The 18,194-nt window shown below is 42.4% G+C and overlaps 1 protein-coding gene across 7 annotated transcripts in view; it reads right to left on the reverse strand.

Annotated features, from left to right (window-relative positions):
• The window catches only part of LOC135227225 (Fc receptor-like protein 2), a 505,822-nt gene that overhangs the window by 304,792 nt on the left and 182,836 nt on the right, over positions 1-18,194 (reverse strand). The gene's annotated exons all lie outside the window — the stretch shown is intronic.

Consider the following 18,194-nt stretch of genomic DNA (forward strand, 5'->3'; position numbering starts at 1 on the left):
GCGCCTGGCGGATATGAACTGCCGACCCTTTGGTTAGCAGCCGTAGCACTTAACCACTACACCACCAGGGTTTCCATGGATTAGAGGGGAATAAACTAACTTAATTTTCAACCTTTTTTTTAATCTTTAAGTATCTAGGATTAAGAAGAGCCAGAGAATATGTGGAATCCAAGCTAAGCTTTGCTTATTGCCTAGGGAAAGCTTCGGGGGAGTGGAAGGGTGAGTTTGTCTAATGTAAAATTGTTAGGTCAACTCAGAGAATTCTCAGTGAAAATTGTGGAGTCTCCTAAACCCTGGATGTAAGGCTATAGTGTAGGGCTATGCCTTTGCATACAGCATGCTGTTCCACACCTCTCTGCTTGAGCTTATGTTATGTTCTGCTTCTTTTTTTTTTTTTTAGTTTTCCACACGAGCAAAGCTTTATTGAAAGCAAGACGAGGAGGGCCTAGAGCAACACATACCCCTGTCTCCCAGAACAAAAGACGGGCCTGGGTTTTTAAAAGTTCTTGGGGTGGGAGGGGGGAGATTCACGTTTATTCACAGGCATAGGCAGGATATGTTAACAACGGTGCACGCACAGCGGCTTCCCAAGATGGCTCCTGTCTCAGAGGCCTCTGGGATTCGTAGCAGGACTTATCATCGGGTGTCGTGCCTGCGCAGTCTCCCAGCTGGAGCTGCAGCCCCTCACTGCCCCTGGTGGAAGGTCACACAGCGGTCACAGGTGGATGTTCTGCACATGCCCCTGGGCCTGGTTTTCTCCGGCTGCTTCTGAAAGACAACTTCAAAGAAGTTTGGGGGCTGTTTTCTGATCCCTGCCCCATTGTTCTGGGGAATGGCTTTGTTTCTGCACCCTGGCCTATTTCTTGTTACTTTGCAGATTTGGGAGTGCTCTCTGTTCCCTGTCTTACTCCCCCCTGAGAGACTTCAAACCCATAAATCTTTATGGGAATGTGGATGGAGGTCTCTGCTTCTGTAACTTCTTCATGCTGGACTGAGGCGTTGTTCTTGCCTAACCAAGTAGATGTAGCTACCTGATCTAAGTTAGTGTGCACCACTGGGACCTCTTTTTTGGGGAACTAGTTGGTAGCCTTGCATGACCAAGAGCTTGGCCTAAAATGATTGTAATTTGGCAGATATGAACTTTACCAAAAGTTTAGCAAACACCTTGTCTGCACACATAAGATCTGTCTTTCCCTATGAACGTCTTTTATTCCCTGCCCATCAGCAACCGGTACAGCCAGAGGCCTTTTCCTTTTCATTTCTAGGCTCACCCTCAGGCACTTGTAGACAATAGTCTTAGGAGGGTGTCCCTGCCATAGTGTGTGGCATCATGAAAGGCTTTTACTATTTTCTGTAATAAATACTCAGGCACATATCATACTCCCTCATCATTCTTCATCCATCCTGTCTCATTATAAGAAAATCCCCTTCTTTTCCCTTAGGGCACACACCAGGGCAGTTAGCTCAGCTTTTTGGGCTGATGTTCCTGGTTGTAAAGCTCTTGTCTCAATAACACCAGTCTGGCTGACAATTGCATAAAAGGGTGGCAGGGTTCAAAGTTTGGCACACTTTTAAGTTTAACTCTGGGGTATCTACAAGGAGGGCCCAAAAAGGGTAGAAACTAAGTAATAGAAGGGAGTGCTTTCCACACTGCCCACCAAATATCTTGGCCTCCCCTTCTTTTATTTCTCAATCTCATACTGTTTTTTTCTTTACATTTTCTGGCCCACTTCACAAGAAAGGAGAAAAGTGAAGTTCTTTACCTTAGGCTTTCCGTCAACCCCAATGACTATACAGTCGCGAATGGAGAATGGGCCTGGATTTTGGGTTAAAACAGAGAAGGCAGCTTTCGTGTCTGGAAGAAATTTAGTCTCCTTTCCTCACACGTCAAGAGTAACCCAAGGCTCCGCCGTGGAAATAGTGATGGTCTTCTAGAGGGGAGCTGAGTGGACCTCTGGGCCTCATCAGTAGGGCTGCTCTTCCTCTTGCTCCGAGAAGGACATCAGGTGCTGTGGGCCTGCCTGGACTGGCCCCTGGAGGAAGTCAACAGGGCACCCTGTTTTAGGACACTCCAGCTTCCAATAGCCTCTCTTTTTTTACAATACCCACATTGGTCCGGCTTGATACTCACTGGCCGATGAGGAAATTTTTGTGGAGGTCTTGGTCTTCTGGGTCCTGTAGGGTTACCTCGAGGTGGGCCCTGAAGTGCTATTGCCAATAATCAGGGCTTTTTCTTCATTTTATCCTCTGCTTCAAGGTTCTTGTTGTTAAAGGCCTTAAAGGCTTCCTCAACCAGTCGTGAGAGTGGAGTCTGGGGTCTTGCCTCTATATTTTGCAGCCTTTTTCTAATATTTGCTGTCATAGCTAGCAAAGTCTTTCCTTCTGTGCTGTCAGAGTCAGTGTTAGTACATTTCCTAAAAGCCTCTGTTCCCCTCTGTTGTCTGGGTAATTTCTTTTGCCCTATTACAATTAAAAGACTTGGCTACACACTTCTGAATTCCGCCTATAACACATGTAACTAAATGTCTGGCTCTCCCTTTACCATCCCCATTGTAATCCCAATTTGGCTCTGCAACAGGGACTGCATCTCTTCCAGGTCTGAAAATAACGTGTTGGTTGTAGGCAGTTAGCATCATCTGCCTGTTCTCTAGCCTTAGCCGGGATCTTAGTCTTTTCATCTGTACTACAACAGTGAGTTAAAATGACCACCACATCTCTCGAGGTCAAATTAAAATTGGAGTTTCATGAACTCATCTTTAAATCTCTCAGGGTCTTCTGACACACTTCTTAACTTTTCTTTGTACTGGCTTAAGGCTAAGACTGAGAACGGCACAGGCACCTGCGTTGTGCCCCTAGTTTCATAAAAATAGTGACTGACAAATTCCTGAAAGATTTCTCTAATTTAACTACAGCGTAAACAGGAATTTAAGTTACCAGTCACACCCCGAGTGTTGGACCAATGGGCTTTCTTCCGACTCTTGTTTTACAAAGGATGACAAATTTAACATTACCTTTTTAATATTTTTTTTTACTATGAATATCTAAAGATAATCTTAAAGTTCTCAAAGTGTACTGTGCACGCATTTATCAGTAATCTAAAGAAATCGTCTACGTAAATTTCCTATCAGTTGGAAAGGGTTCATTTAAACCAGTATATGTGCGTATGTTACATAAAAATATACATCCGTGAAGCACACAAAGTTTGTCTAGAGGAAACAGACATAATTTTCTGTATAGCAAGAGGGTAAGAGTTTGATTACAAGCATTAGACAAGTATTTTATACAACACTGTCTTGAAGACTAATTAAACCAATTAATGATTGACCCTAAACATAACTCCATTTACTGATCTTGGGAGTCAGTTTCTCAAAACAGACTTAATTCTTTATTTAAAAAAAAGCACAACACCCAGAGAAAAATGGTTTTCTAGTTTATCTGGACAATTGTTTTCAAAAGGACACCCAAAGGAGATGGCCTGAGTGGGCCAAGCTCTATGAAAACCAGAACTCTGGATTCCAGGAGAATTACATACAACTCTCTCATGGTGTCCTCCTTTGGATCAGGATTTTGTTACAGAATCTTTGATCACTACCTGTTTTTTTAGAATCTCAGGCACCATACAGCAAATTAGGAGGTAGGATAGAAACACTAACATTAGGCCAATTGTCTGAAATCCCCAATGAAACCATGACCCTAAGGTCTTTGAACCAAGGAAACAAATCTCATGCGATGTTTGTTTACGCATAAGCAGCATCAGTAACTGTCTTTCATGTGTCTCAGCAGCACCTACGTTCTGCCAAACCTAAGACTGCAACATTTGTCTATTAAGGCACAAAACTGTTCAGAGAGAACTAATAGGAATCTGATGTTATTCTAATTTGTAAAATCATAGCTCAAATTTCAGGCATTTTTCTGGTTATGATATTTATAACTTTAAGTTTGTCAACAGAAACTTCTAATTCAAGAGTTCCAATATCTAAGCCCACTAGTTAGATAATTTAGAAGAAAAGAGGAATATGGTTTCTTATCTCAGAAAGTAGGATCTTAAAGTGTTTCCAGAAAGAAAAAACCTTAAAACATCAGCAATATTCTCAGATAAAACCCATAGTCTCATTTCATTTCCTCAGCCTTATGTAGTCAGCTTCTGTTCCATGTGATGGATCAACTGCAGTCTGTGAACCCATCAGCATTTGCATAAAAATTCTGGAAATTTTGATTGAGTCTAGTCACAGTCCGTTTCATAAGTCTAATATAGCCCTTCTTTTTTTTGTTGAGATACTCTGGTCAAATGTTTTCAGAAAATTAGCAAAGTCAAAACTTACCTGTAATTGACAAAACTTAATACGGTCATGATTAACTTATAAACAATTCTTAATGGTGACAGACCTGACAGAAGTTAATTACAAGCACAACATAAAGGCCAAATAAAATCAGTTAAAAAAAAAAAAAAAACTTTAGATAAAAATATTTCTAATAATAACCATTAACCATATTTTTAAAGAACTTCGGACGTAACACATAATAATCCCGAGACACAGCACTATACAGTCAGGATGTACCGAGAACATATCAACATTATCAAGTCTCTAAATACCTAAAGAGTAATCACCATGGTAGACATGGCGACTACCATGGAGCCATTCAATGTTTCGCTGTACCGGCCATGAGTACTTAGACATGGATGGCTTAATCTCTGAGACAAGCGTATGAACCCAAAGAGAATCAGGCACTTCTCATGATTTTAACAACACATCCTAAGTAATTTATAACATGTTAAAGAAACCTTTTTAGTGCTTTTTCTTTACAAAAATTTTTGTGGCTTTCAAACATATCAGGAGTTTATCGTATGTTACCAAGAAACAATAGTTACATAGCCCAAAGATCTTAAAACCTTAGCTTTTTTTCTGAAAGCCATGTGGCTTGGTTTCCACCTCAGGAATCTTATTGTAATGACAAACTGAACCTTTGTCTTTGAAGCAGATTCAATGTAACATCAATAAGTTACCTAAAAGATCTTAGAAATTAGTTTAAGCCTATATACCATAAAACATGACTAATTGAAATAGAGTTTCTTTAAATATTCCAAATTTTCGTTTGACTTTTACTATTTCTCATATTTTTCCAATCTAATTTTACCAACTGGCTTTGGGAATCACAAAGTTCCTGTTCAACTGACTAATTAAACGTTTCTCCAGGACCCTTCAGGTGTGTCCCATTGTGATTTCTATTTGACCTTGAGGGCTGAGGCCTGGCGACTAAGGAAGCCGGATCTTGCCCCACCCTGTCTACCTTTTAACTCAAGGTAGAAGACAAGATTAGCCCATTCTGATTCATTCACATACAGAGGAACTTTGAAAGGCTATCTACCCAGTAAATACCAAAGCCCTTTAGCAATTTTGTAAATTAATCCAATTCTTAGCTTGGGAGACTGGAGGCTAGAGGGAGTCATCCCCATTCGTTTACATATGTTTAAGTTTACCTAGGCATTTTGAAAGGCAAAAGGTAACAATTTCTTTCTCTTTTGTTGTTCTGGAGCTGCTACTTTTCCTTTAAGACAAAATTATCTTTTTTCTTTAAACCATCTAGAGCAAAGGATGACCAGTTGTGCAGGAAACAGCCCAATCAATAAATTCTCAGGAGTCTCCACAAGCATGCTCCAATTCAACCTGAATTTCTCTTCACCAATTAGTTTCTAGGCAACACGCACACAAAGTACACGAAGACACAGACAGAGGCGACCGAGACAATCCTGCAGTCTCAACCTCCCAGACAATCCTGGTCACACATAAACAAACAGAGAGCGCTTGGACCAGACAAGTCAGAAAGAGCTTAGCAAGGTCTCACACATTACTAGAAGTATCTCAATCTCCGCTTTGATCTTCCAGATACCTCTTATCCCCAATACCAAACGGAGGGGCTTCAATCTCTCTATCCAAACGGAGACCTCTACATGCATTCCTCAGAAACAGGGTGCACCATCTAGAGACAGACAATATCTAGACACACAAAAATGACGGCTGACACAAGTGGCTGGGCAAAATGCCACCTTGAGAGGAGAGAAAAACGAGCAGGCTGCAGTCCCCACCAAAGAGTGCACTACCAGCAGATCAGAAATTCCCTACTCGCGGGGTCAAAAAGAAGGCTTCCTTTGTCCATAGGGTCAAAAGACCCGTTGCTCTGGGGACCTCCGTAGACCTTTCAGTAGTAATTTCTGATGTGGAGCCCCCTAATCAATGAGTTGAAGGTGTCCCTTGGTCCCTAGGGTCAGTTAAGACCTGTCACACTGGAGACCCTTCAGAAGGCATCCCTTGGTCTCTAGGGTCTGAAAGACCTGTCACTATGGGGACCCTTCACCCTTCACTAGAGACTCCGGCCTCCACAGTACGAGACACCCATCCATGGGGGACTCCCAGGTGGCCTTCCCCAGGCAAGAGACTCTTATCCACCACTTGGATTTTTGAGTCCTCGTCATTGTGCTTCACGTTTCCAAGGAAAAACAGAAAAACAGAAAGTTTGCTCAGGAGGAAAATGAAACTAAGGTCAGCCAGCGAGGAGTAATGGGGGAGCAGAGAAACGCAAGAAGAAATCAGCCTCGGCAGCTGCTTCGTTTGTCCACCAGGGTCAGACAAGTCTCCTCTCCACACTGCCTCAGGTCCAAGGACGGTACGCAAAGGATCCCTTTGTGCCTCCTGGCTGACTCACCAAAATCGTTCCAGGAATAATGTTCTTGCCTCTCACTAGTCAAGAATGCACAGGTAAGGCGAGTAGAGTTTTCCACGCGAGTAGAGTTTTCCACACGAGCTAAGCTTTATTGAAGAGGCTTGTGAGTGGAGACGAGGAGGGCCTAGAGCAACGCATACCCCTGTCTCCTGTCCTGCTTCTTTGCTCTCGCAATTTTGTCAGATTAAAATTGCTTTTATGTTATTTTTTAATTTTTTATAATGCAATATTTGATGTATACAAAAGAATATATGTAACATAAATTATGAAATACTGTAATGAAATGACAAGCCGTGGATCTACCCACCATTCAGCTGAAGAACTAGAACGTAACTAATAGCACTACATATACTTGTGTGCCTTCTTTAGCCCATTTCCTGTATATTCCCCAGAAATCACCACTGTCCTGAATGCTTAGTTTTATATTTCTCTTGTTTCTTTAAAAATTCAGCTGATTGAGGTATAATTAATATACTATGAAGAGAACCCATTATAAGCATAAAATGTATACATCTGTGTAAATACAACCACAGTCAAAATATAGAACCATTCCATCACCTCAAAAGCTTCCCTTGTATTCTTTCCCAGTCACCCCAAGACCACCACACCTAGGTAACTATTGATCTGCTTTCTGTTGTTGTGGGTGACAGAATGTCAAACAAACTTTGCATTCCTGGAATAAATGCCATTTAGACATGACATATGCTGGATTTGATTTGCTAATACTGTGTTAATGATTTTTGAACATCTTTCAAAAGGAAAGGATTTTAGTCCGTAATTTTTTTTTTCTTGTAATGCCTTTGTCTGGCGTCGGTATCAAAATGGAGCTCAAAGGAAATGGCCTAGAGGTCTGGAGTTTGTCTTTGCAAGGCTGGAGCAAGTAAGTAAAAGGCAGTTAAACAAGAAAGTGCCAAGGAGGGACTATATTTTTCCTGATAACCCAATCCTATGCAAAGAACGTAAAACCACCAATCCTATAATGAGCTTGTTAGAGACAAGAGCCAGCCAAGTGTGGTGTGATATGTTACAATGTGACTGTCATGCTGGAGAAGAAGGGGATGGTATGTTCACTGTGGCTTTCAGAGAGGATGGAAGTTTTCTAGAGAAAATGGAATAAATTATACAAAAAGGAAACTAGGAAATTCAGGATTCTGTGGGGTAAATAGGAATAAAATATGGTTCAGGAGGTGCTGAGTGAAAGGATGCACCACAGGGGAGGAGAGAAAGGTGGAAAGAGATTAATCACTGGCACTCCACAGTGAGAAAAAGAGTTTTCAAAAGTGGATGGGTCTGGATCTCGTGCAGGGAGAGCAGCACTTTTTGCGCTGTGGAGCAGTGATGAGGACACTAGAATTCAGCTGTGAGTGTCTGAAGAGTGATGTACCATGACAGAGAGGCAAGAGTGAAGAGATCAGCAACGCTCACCACCCACATCTAGTGGGCTGAGGGGGTTGCCTTCTGCAGGGAAAGCTAATGGAAGAACTTTCGGGAAGGAGATCTTCATTCGAGTATTTTACGGATAAGGAACATATGGTCCAGGGAGGAAAAGAAACTTATTTCAAGTCACTGTGGTAGATTCAATTACTGCTTCCAACTATTGGATCCCTTCCTGTAAGAAAATTATACATGTCTGCCCATTGTCAGGAGACTTGCCCAAGTATCCTTTGAGAAAAACGTATATTCCTGGTTCGTTGACTTTTGGCTTGGCTATGTGGCATGCTTTGGTCAAAGGGATGTAAGTTCACAAAGCATTTGCTGTATCCAAGCAGTCATATACATGTAGTCGTGTGGTTTGTTTTAGCTGCTCCTTTGACCCAGGGCACAGAGTGAGAAGACAGTTGGAGGAAACTTAAACCCAGCCCACAGCCTGGAGCCAAGCCCAGCTGAGGCCAGCTGAGCCCAGCAAACCTCAGCTGGCCTGTTGTTGTCCTCAGTTACCCTGGGCAAGAAATAAAAGCTTGCGATGCAAACCATGAGATATCGTGGTTTGTTACTAAGACAAAAGCTGACTAGCCTAGTTATGTAACAGCTTAGTAGCTGCATGCTCTACGTACGTCTTTTTGATTTCATCTTCAAATTAATCTTGTTCATTTATTTATTGGACCTTTGCTGTATTCTGTTAGGAAGTACACGTTGTCTACTATTCACGTTTGCGTAAAAGGGAGAGAATTTCCTCTCCACGCCTCAGGAAGAAAATTATGGAGGGGATGTGTCCTATTTGATTGGGTCATGTCTTGAAGCTGCCAGGCAGGGCTTGATGCTCTCTCGTCTGTCATTGTCTGCACAGAAGGGGCCTGTCCCTGCTGCAGAGGCCCATGGCTATATAAACTTCCTATAACCAGGATGGCAACTCTGCCTAGCTCAGCAGTGAGGTATCAGAGAACCACTGAGGTCACACCCCAGAGATACTTCCTCTGAAGCAATTTTTATTGGCGAGAAAGCTGAGGTTTTGTACAATTCCTGTGACTTTCAATTTGTTGAACTTGAGTGAGTGAGAAAAATGTGTTATTTGTTGTCTGAGAAGGTCTGTGTTCCATGCACTATGGAGCCCCTGGCTGGTACAGATGATCAATGCACTTGGCTGCTAACTGAAAAGTTAGAGGTTCTAGTCCACCCAAAGGCACCTCAGAAGAAAGGCCTGGCTACATCCCAAAACATTAGCCATTTAAAGTCCTGTGGAGCACAGTTCTACTGTGACACACATGGAGTCGCCATGAGTCACGGCTGACGCAATGGCAACTGGTAAATATATTACATGCTGAGTGTACAGAGATGGAAACGTTTGTTCTTTAAGTGCCAAGAATTCATGGTTCCGTAGAGAGCGAAGATTTGTAAGTAAATAAAACACAGTGAAGCGTGATAACTGAACCAATCCCAGGGTTTAGAGAGGTAACATACAGGAGAATCTAGTTGAAATTTTATCAGGAAGTGGGAGGGGTAAGAAAATTAAGCAAGGCTTTCCAGATGAAGTGATGTTTGAGTTGAGTTTCCAAGGATGACTAGGAGTTCAGCCAGCTGACTGGGTAGAAAGAACAATCTAAATAGAGAGAAGAGAGTGTGCAAAGGAATAGAACCATGAAATAGTGAGGCATGTTTGCTGATATTCATAGTTTGATTTTTTTGGAAAAAAATATAAGGAAGTACTGACAGGAAATGAGGTTGAAGAGACAAAGATACAGAGTAAATCATGAATTTATACACTATATTTTTACCAAGGGTTTTGGAATGTATTTTCCAGATGGGAGAGTTGGGTCAGGTGAGGCTGTGGGGGCCTGGAGAAAATGTCCCCCATCCAAGGGGGAAGCTGACACTCTGCTTCAGCTGATCATTGCCATAAGGTTAAACAGCAGCATTTCCAGGTCTTCTGATTATTCAAGGCAGCCAGAATTTTAGAATTTCACGTGAAACCTACTAATGGTTCAATGTGGGTGATTAAATTGTTTAAAAACAAAGAACTCTGCAGCATGCCACAGCTTTGCGATCTCTGAAGTCGTGGGGTTGGTGAACATTGCTGTGTTCGTCAGGAAAAAGTCATAGCTGGACTTATAGAAGACGAATTGGCGAGGGGCTAGCTTGGGATCCCCTGAGGGGATCTTCATCTCCTCCAGGCTATCCCCTCACCCATTCATCCAAACAAGGAGTGGGCTCATTTGGGACAATGTTTGAAAGGGCTTGGCGACTGGTTGGAGGTGTAGGGGGAGAAAGGCAAATTTGATTTATTTGGCTCAAAAGATGGATGAGATGATAAAGCCACCAACTGACATAGTAATGGAGAAGGAAGAGCAGGTTCAGGAAATGTATTATGAGTTATAAATATGTTGAGTTTGAAGATTTTAAGGTATATAATTTTTTAATTTACTCATTTTACAGATGAGGACACTGAAACTCCAAGATGTTAAGTAATTTTCAAAGTTCTACCTCTCATAAGAACCAGTCCATATGGCCCAATGACCTTATCTTTCTCCTAGACATGCGCTGTACAATATGATAGCTACTAGCCACTTGTGCTACAGCTGTTAACCAAAAGGTTGGCAGTTCAAGCCCACCAGGCGCTCCTTGGAAACTCTATGGGGCAGTTCCACTCAGTCCTTATAGGATCGCTATGAGTTGGAATTGGCACAATGGCAACGGGTTCGGTTTGGCTTTTTTTTAGCCATATGTAACTATTAATTACTTGAGATGTGGCTAATCCAAGCTGAGATGTGCCATAAGTATAAATTACACACCAGGTTTCAAAAACTCAGCAAGAAAGAAAGTAAAGTAAAATACTTCATGAAAAGCTTTACATTGATTACATGTTAAATGTATATATTTTGGATAGATTCGGTTTAATGAAATATGTTGCTAACGTTAATTTCACTTGTTTCTTTTTATTTTTTATATTATGGCTACTAGAAAATTTGAAAGTATAAATGTGGCTCATATTGTATGTCTAGTCAAGAGAGTTGCCCTAGACCACGGCTGTAAGAGATAAGATGCATTCTAACTTTGCAGACAGCTAATCTATTGAGAGCATCTGAATCTGGGAGATTGGGTAGATGTTCCCCATAACTGTATGTCAAGCCACATAAGATGTGATCCCTACACCTCAGAGTAGAATAAAATAAATGCCAAGAGGGGAAATATGGGTGATGGGGACAGAAAAAATGACATTTTCTAGTTTTTCGAGAATCTCTGAGGAGCATTCTGGGGCTGGGGCCCCGCTTCAAGAACAAGTCATGAGATCAGGATATTCTCACAACTTTCAGAATCATCCTTATAAATTTGGGTTACTGTGTGGACCATTCCCATTGAGTACTCAAGGTCTAGGTCATCTTCCCCTCAGAATAGATTACTGGGTGGTTCTAATGAAGAAATATAGAGGTAAAGACCTAAGGGAGAGAAAAGAGGAGCATGGAGGAAAAGAAGCCAAGGAATCAGACTCAGTTTATCTACCTTCTGAGTCCCTTGGGTATTTTCTCTTGGTGGGTGGGGGGGGGGCAGAAGTGTTAAGCTGTGAGAGTTAATATATTAATCATCATTTAATGCTAAATGAACACAAAAGGTACCATCCAAGCCAGGACACTTTTGAGAGTGAAAGTGCTTAATAAAAATTATTAACAGAGATTCATTGACTCTCAACAGGTATGAACCAGCACTGTCCCAGGCAAATGGAACCAAGTCTCTTTAAGACTTTATCAGTTCATAAAGTTCTCTCCTACACTTATGTTTTCAAGAACTTTCCCCTGTCTCATCAGATACCCAGGGATTACCTTTGAGTTTTTCCTTCTTGTTTTTCTGACCTTGTCAGAACTCACCTCCTGTGTCTCTGGGACAACTTCCTCTCAATAAGGCTTTTCATTAGGAGAGACAGGATACATTAGGTCCCAATTCATGCAGCAGTTTTTCACAAAGACGGCATTCAGCAAAAAAGCCATGGCACTTTTCCTCTCTCCCTTTCTGGAGGTTTAGTAAGACTGAATCTTCTTTCAGGCTACAATGAGAGCGTGGACTATCACCAGCACAGGAAGGATGATGGTACCACTTGGGCCTGCCAGTCCAGTCAAGGATGGGTGCAACTTCAGATATTGCCTGGAGAGAGGCTGAGAGAGCAGCCCAGACAGAAAATATCTGGAGCGACATCAGCTTTAGACTATTCTAGAAGTAGCTGTAAGCATGGACTAAAGGCTGATCTGGGGTTCACGGTTAGCACCACCTCTGAAGGACTTTGAAATGCACAGCAAATACAAGTCAGAGTAAGAACTATTTTTCTAGTATTCACTTGCTTCTACCAGTGTCTGCCCCAGACTTGAGAATAACCCACATCTTTAAGCTAATGAATTCATGAAGAGAAAGATAATTTTTCATAGGGACTTATATGAAAAGGAGCCCTGATAGCACAGTGGTTAGGAGCTCAGGCTGCTAACCAGGAGATCGACAGTTTGAATCCATCAACTGCTCCTTGGAAATTCTATCGGATAATTCTACTCTGTCCTATAGGGTCGCTATAAGTTGGAATCAACTCGACGGCAACAGATTTTTTTTTTTTTTTTAATGAAAGATCTTTCTTCCAATCTACCTGTTGGGTATTTTACCTTCCCAGACCCACTGTTGAGTCATTTATATACTGGAAGTGTTTTGACTTCAGAATAACCTGGGACAGAATGAAAATCCTTCTAGTCCACAGTCCATGGTCCATTCCTAAGTGCCCCCCGCTCCCCACCTTCCTTTGCTCAGCCTCAGTACCTTTCCAATAAAGACTCCTCACCATCGATTTCGTAACATCGGCTGCAGCTCTGCTGGGGTTGTTAGTTGTAGACAGTGGGCTTTTGACAACTTGAACTGTGAAGGTCCCTCTAGGACAGACAACCCTCTGATACTTCCTGGGAAAGTGAATGAGACTGGCTGGGAGACAGGGTATAAAACCCATGGTCTGCAGGTGATGCTCTCATAAGCTTATGCAAGGGTAGTTTCAGAGGAAACCTTAAGGGGGAGGAAAGTGATCAAAATGAGCCCCAACCTGAAGTATTTGAGTAGACAGCATAAGAAAGGGCCAGGGGACAATACTAATTTAGTTGCAAAATCCCATGAGTAGAGAGTAGTTAAAAGGACCATCATTTCAGCGAGTTCATCATCACAACTTTATTACCTCTTCCTCATGTTCCAGTTTCTTCTTGAATCATCCCCTTTTGGCTTCTGCCTCAACCACTGTACCGAATAACTCAAATTAACTTGCCCTAGAAGTTTTTCTCTTTTTTTAGAAGTTAGGAGGAAGGGTAAATAAGTGGAAGAGAGAGAGTGATAAGTTCCACAAGACTAAAGAAGTGGGTGGTTCTGGGTTCTATGTGAAGAGCAACCTGTGTCCCATGCTCTTGCAATACCCTAAGGAGACAGCAGGACCTCAGAGGGGACTATTTCTATGACGTACCTAGAGAGGGTGGACCCTAGAAACTATTCCAATTAGGTTCTTTCTTCCATCATGTCTCCAAAATTTCTTTTACTAAAACCAAAGAGTTCCATGGTGTCAAATCAAGAGATCAATGTTGAGTCTTCTTCTTACCTAAACTGTCAGCACATTTAATGCATAATGTCCTTCCTGAAACACTGCCTTCACTTGACATTCACCACATTGTGATCTCATGTTTACTTCTACTTCATTGTCTCCAACAGCTGTTGTGGACAAGTCCCATGCACACCCGTGATTTCCAATCTCGGTTGCTTACATCTCTGAGATTTTCTATCTGAAGTTTTCACTGGTATTCAGGAGCTTTCTCTGTCCATATACAGAGCATAACACCAACAGGAGAAATCCATAATTCAAGGGGAATGGGAGTAAGTGGATAAACATCCCAGATATCCCATTCCTTGGTAAGATACTTTAGAGGTTCATTCTACGCAGTTCCTCAGAAGGTTTCCAGTGGAATGGTGACCCAGTTCCCGTTGCAGCAACCAATGGATTTTCTCCCTTTATTGGATTTTCTCACTTTCCTGTTTCACATTCCACAGTCTCTCACTAGTGTTTCCTGGGATTGCCACCTGTCTTAGTTATCTAGGGCTGCTCTAATAGAAATATCACAAGTGGATGGCTTTAACAAGAAGAAATTTATTCTCTCAGTTTAGGTGGCTAGAAATCCAAATTCAGGGCATCAGCTCCAGGGAATGGCTTTCCTTCTTTCTCTCTGTCAGCTTCCTGGGAACGTCCTAGTCATCGGTCTTCCTCTTGGCCTAGGAGCTTCTCAGTGCACGGATCCTGAATCCAAAGGTTACACTCCACTCCTTGCTCTTCTTGCTTGGTGATAATGAGGTCCCTCTCCTCTGTGCTCTCTTCTCTCTTTTGTGTCTCAAAAGAGATTGACTCAAGATACGACCTAATCCTGTAGATTGTGTCCTGCCTCCTTAATATGACTGCTCCTAATCCTGCTTCATTAACATCATAGAGGTTAGGATTTACAATACATAGGACAATCACATCAGATTACAAAATGGAGGACAACCACACATTACTGGGAATCATAGCCTAGCCAAGTTGGCACACATTTCTGGGGACACAATTCAATCCATAACATTCCACTCTTTCATCCCTAAAAATTCATGTCCTTGCCACATGTAAAACACATTCACCCTGTCATATCATCCCAGGAGTCTTAAACTAACTCCAAGTCCAAAATCTCCTTTTCTGCAAAATTCCTCTTCATCTGTGAAACCTAGAGTATAAGTTATCTATTTCCAAAGTACAATGGTAGAACAGGCACAAGGTAAACGTTTCCTTTACAAATAGGAGAAATTAGAGGGAAAGAAAAGTTAACGGCATGAAGCAAGTCCAAAGTGAAGTGGAAAGATTTACGTTTGATCTCAAGCTTTGAAAATAATCCTCTCTTCTCTGAGACCATCTGGGCAATGGCCCTGCCCTCCAGACTCTGGATGTTGGCCACGCTTTCTGGATTCTGGGTGGAGGTCCCTCAGCCCCGCACTTCAACTCTGCTTTCCAGGCCCACTGGCACAGCAACCCTGCTCCCTTGAATCTGGGCAGCCCCATTCTCCTGTCCAAATGAGTAGTGACACCACCCCCTTGGCCCCAGCAAGCCCCATTCTTCTGCCCCTTGGGCATGGCAGCCTAGCCCCTTCAGCTTTGGGTAGTGGCTCTGACCTCACTCCTCTGGCATTCCTGAACAGCAGCCCAACACTCCAGTACTGAGTTGGTGAAGATGTGATTCTTTGAAACCCAGGAGCCAGTGGCCCCACCCTTTGAGACCCCAGAGGTAATGACCCTGTCCTTTGAGGCTGAGGCAGCTCTACTTTCTGAGCTCCTTGTCTCTTCAGCTTCTGCTTCCTGGTTCCTTGGCCATTCAGCCCCTTGGCCCCTCAAGCATCCTGGGCCAGCCTGGCCTCTGCTCTGCTCAGACAAGTGTTACAAACTCTTTAGCTCTACCAATAAGTGCCCAGAAGCATCCCATTCCTCTAGGAAGTCTTCTGCCTAAAAGCACTCAACTCTCTTGCTCCATGGGTTACTTCCTACACCATCTCATGTCAGTCTCCTGGTTCCATTGTTGCCGTTTCTCTGCTGCTGCTTTTTGCCATCTGCACAGTCTCTGGTATTGCAACTCTCCTCACTTTCTTCTGAGCCCTCACCAGAATTGCCTTTGACTTCCATAATTCCACCAACAGTTTCTTGAAGACAATCTAGGTTTTTACTATTAAGTAACTTGAAACTCTTTCAGCCTCTACCCATTCACGGTTTTAAAACCAATTCCACCTTTTGGGTATTTATTAGAGCAGCACCCCACTCCCAGTACCAAATATCTGTCTTAGTTACCTAATGCTGTCATAACAGAAATACCAGAAGTGGATAGCTTTGACATAAAGAAATTTATTCTGTCACAGTTTAAGAGGCTAGAAGTCCAAATTCAGGGCGCCGGCTCCAGGGGAAGGCTTTCTGTCTGTGTCAACTCTGGGGGAAGGTCTTTGTCATCAATCTTGCCCTGCTCTAGGATCTCCTCAGCACAGGGATCCACTCCTGGCTCTTCTTGCTTGGTGGTAATGAGGTCCCTCTCCTCTATGCTCTCTTCTCTCTTTTGTGCCTCAAAAGAGTTTGACTCGAGATATAACCAAGTCCTGTAGATTGTGTCCTGCCTCATTAATATAAATGCCTCTAATCCTGCCTCATTAACATCATAGAGATTAAGATTTACAATACATAGCATAATTACCTCAGATCACAAAACAGGGGACAATCACACAATACTGGGAATCATGGCCTAGCCAAGGTGACACATTTTGGAGGCACAATTCAATCTACAACACCACCCAGTAGGGTACCTGCACCAAGCACCTATTTCAGGTGAATTGAACATTTGTTGTAAATTCAAAGTTTATTGTCTTCCCCAAGACTCAGTCCTTGGATTTCTTCTTTTTTTCAGTCCTCACTTATTTTCTTGTGACTGATGTCCTCCAGTCTTATGGCTTTAAATACCATGTATATGCTGATGATTCCCCAGATTGGATCTCCAAGCTCAGACCTCTCTCCTAAACTCCTACTCAACAAACATCTCCACATGGAGGTCTGATAGGCATCACGTCTAAAACACTTTGTGATAGTTCCTGTCTCCAGAACCTGATCTTCTGGCAGATGTCTCCAAGTTCAAAAAAACTGTGTGTTTAAGAAAGGAATAGAAGACCTTATAGTTGAAACGTGCTGTTAGAGGAAGAGAGTAGCGCGAGATCAGATTGGAGAAGTAGGTGGGTGCCAGATCACGCCTTTTAGGAAAAGAATTTCACATTTACCTTGTGTGCAATGGGAAACGATCAAAGGGCTTTAAACAGGGTTGTAGGCTGATTCAAATAAAATTTGAAGAGAGAAACGTGCTTTAAAGAATGATTAAAACTTCACCAGGTGGAAAAGCTGAAGAAGATCATGTCCCAAAAAAAGTATGAATAGCTGTCACTTCTGAGTTCCTGACCCTCTATAATCCACCTTCACTGGATTTTTAACTGATTTGCGTTTTAATTTGAAGGGAATGAGACATAAATGTTACCTGGGTAAAACAAGTTGGTTGGACATCCATCCAACCAGGGCCACTGAAGTAATATCTTTGGATTGTACTTCTGTTATAGGTACTATTCCTTATCTTTTCAAACCAATAAACTCAGTTTTATAAATACAGTGAAAGTCAATTTATTATTAATAAATTGGGTTATCTAACCAATCTTGCCATCAAAAAAAAAAAAAAGAATCTTGCCATAGACGGATGAATTATCACAATTTAAAATGAGTGAATTGGTTAGGATTTTTTTGGTTGGAAGTTCATAGGCCAACTCAAGAGAAAAGAAAAATAATTTATCATAAGAATGTAACAATTTCTCACACAACCCAAGACCAGGAATGCAGTTGGACCCCAAGAAGAGACAAGAATCAGAAACTGAAAATACTTCCTGGGTTCTCTCTGTCTTTTATCTCTGTTCCTCCCTGCACATCTGTTTCATTCTTATCCATTTATCTCTGTGGAAGGACTTCCACTTGTTTTTCCTTTAGTTTATTTTATTTTTTTGTAGGGTTAGGAGAGGATGGTACCCCTGACTTGTTCTGTGACCCTGGTCAAGCCTGGGCCTCGGTTTTCCCATCTGAGAAATGGGGGCAGCCCATGTTTTGGAGCTTACCTACATGGCTTACAAGGCAGGCCTGGGGTCCCCAGCAGGGCTGTCATGGTGGGGGCACCCTGGCTGTATCTTCTGGCTCCTCCACTCCTCAAAACCCACACATGAACTCCAGGCTCAAATTCTGCTTGTTTTTATTTTAAAAGTCCAGATTAAGTAGTGGCCACCTCTATGAGGGTCCCTTAGCTAGGTGAGGCGGAGATGGTCAGTACCATTCTCCCACACCCCTCCCCCCACCCCTGAAGTGCTAGAATGGGAGCTTGACACGTAGAGGCCCTGGTCTCCTGAGCATGCCCTCTTATGAGTGGTCCCGCCCCACATTGTTTTCTCCTGGCAAGCTGCAT

This window comes from Loxodonta africana, chromosome 3, assembly GCF_030014295.1.
Source record: "Loxodonta africana isolate mLoxAfr1 chromosome 3, mLoxAfr1.hap2, whole genome shotgun sequence".
NCBI lineage: Eukaryota > Metazoa > Chordata > Mammalia > Proboscidea > Elephantidae > Loxodonta > Loxodonta africana.